Source organism: Cetorhinus maximus, unplaced genomic scaffold, assembly GCF_964194155.1.
Source record: "Cetorhinus maximus unplaced genomic scaffold, sCetMax3.hap1.1 HAP1_SCAFFOLD_540, whole genome shotgun sequence".
NCBI lineage: Eukaryota > Metazoa > Chordata > Chondrichthyes > Lamniformes > Cetorhinidae > Cetorhinus > Cetorhinus maximus.
This window is the reverse complement of record NW_027596482.1, coordinates 240,499-242,427: the sequence shown is the minus strand read 5'-3', so window position 1 is coordinate 242,427 and position 1,929 is coordinate 240,499. Positions and strand designations below refer to the sequence as shown.

The 1,929-nt window shown below is 50.3% G+C and overlaps 1 pseudogene; it reads right to left on the bottom strand.

The window, feature by feature from the left end:
* Positions 1-302: 302 nt before the first annotated feature.
* On the bottom strand, positions 303-483 carry LOC144674030 (U2 spliceosomal RNA; annotated as a pseudogene).
* Between the last annotated feature and the right edge of the window lie 1,446 nt (positions 484-1,929).

The window sequence follows — 1,929 nt, the reverse complement described above, 5'->3', positions numbered from 1 at the left end:
TCTTTGACCCTTTTGTCTCTGACATCTTTTGATTATCTGCTCACACCACACCCTCAATGTGTCTCTTCCCCCCCACCCACCTTAAACCAATTTATATTTCTCCCTTGTTGAAACTATGCTTCAGTTCTGCTGAAGGGCCATGAGGGCTCGAAACGTTGACTGGTTTCTTCTCCGCCGATGCTGCCAGACTTGCTGAGTTTTTCCAAAGAAAGTTGGATTTTGGAACATGTACATGTTGAGAAGTAAAGAAAGCAGATGTTTGTAAGAAAACTATTTTTAGCATTGAAAATCCCCTGGAAAGGGGAGGGTGCACCGTTCCCAGAGATACTGCAATACCGGGTCGATGCGTGGAGTGGACGGAGCAAGCCCCTATTCCATCTCCCTGCTCCAAAAATCAATTTAATATATGGTCCCCAGATAAGGGACGTATCAGATATTAAACTGATAAGAACAGATTTTTTTTTTTTTTTTTTGTAAAAATATACTTTATTCATAAAAGTCTTCAATCACATTCAAAACCATTTCAAAAACAACATTACAAGGGTACAATCCAGGCCAAACTCCCACAAAATGTATCACCAGGTGCACCAGTACAAACAATATTACAGTCATTTACAGCCTTTCATTTTGATCTGTACAGCCCGAGGGGCTCTAAACAGTTCCCAGTCTCTCGGTGCGCTGTGGTAGAAAGGTCTTAGACAGCGACCCTTCCCCATTGCGCCTTTGCGGCAGCTGCCCCAAGCTTTAGTGCGTCCCTCAGCACGTAGTCCTGGACTTTGGATTGTGCCAGTCCGCAACAATCGGTCGGGGACAAATCTTTGTGCTGGAAGACCAACAAGTTTCGGGCAGACCAAAGCGCGTCTTTCACCGAGTTGATGATCCTCCAGCTGCAGTTGATGTTTGTCTCGGTGTGTGTCCCTGGGAACAGCCCGTAGAGCACAGAGTCCTGTGTCACAGAACTGCTCGGGATGAACCTCGACAGCAACCACTGCATCTCTCTCCAGACTTTCTTTGCAAAGGCACAATCCACAAGGAGGTGAACAACGGTCTCTTCCCCACCACAGCCACCTCGAGGGCATCGTGCAGAGGGGGTGAGACTCCTGGCGTGTAGGAAGGATCTGACGGGGAGGGCCTTTCTCACCACCAGCCAAGCTACGTCTTGGTGCTTGTTGGAAAGTTCTGGCGATGAGGCATTCTGCCAAATGACTTTGACAGTCTGCTCGGGGAACCATCCCACAGGGTCCACCCTCTCCTTATCCCTCAGGGCCTCTAGGACGTTACGTGCTGACCACTGCCTGATGGACTTGTGGTCAAAGGTGTTTTTCTGCATAAATTTTTCCACCAGGGACAGGTGGTACGGCACGGTCCAACTACTTGGAACGTTCCGCGGCAGCGTGGCCAGACCCATCCTTCGCAACACCGGGGACAGGTAGAACCTCAGCACGTAGTGACACTTGGTGTTTGCGTACTGAGGGTCTACGCACCGCTTGATGCAGCCGCACACAAAGGTGGCCATCAGTATGAGGGCGATGTTGGGCACGTTTTTTCCCCCTTTATCTAGAGGCTTGTACATCGCGTCCCTGCAGACACGATCCATTTTCGACCTCCAGATAAAGCGGAAGATGGCTCGGGTGATCGCCATCGCGCAGGAGTGTGGAATGGGCCAGACCTGCGCCACGTACAGCAACAGCGAGAGTACCTCACACCTGATGACCAGGTTCTTACCCGCAATGGAGAGGGAGCGTCGCTCCCACATGCCCAGTTTCCTTTTCACCATAGCCACTCGCTCCTTCCAGTTTCTAACGCATGCCCCGGTCCCTCCGAACCATATCCCCAGCACCTTCAGGCCGTCAGCCCTGACAGTGAAGGGGACAAAGGATCGGTCAGCCCACTTCCCAAAGAACAGAACAGATTTTTTTTTTTTTTTTT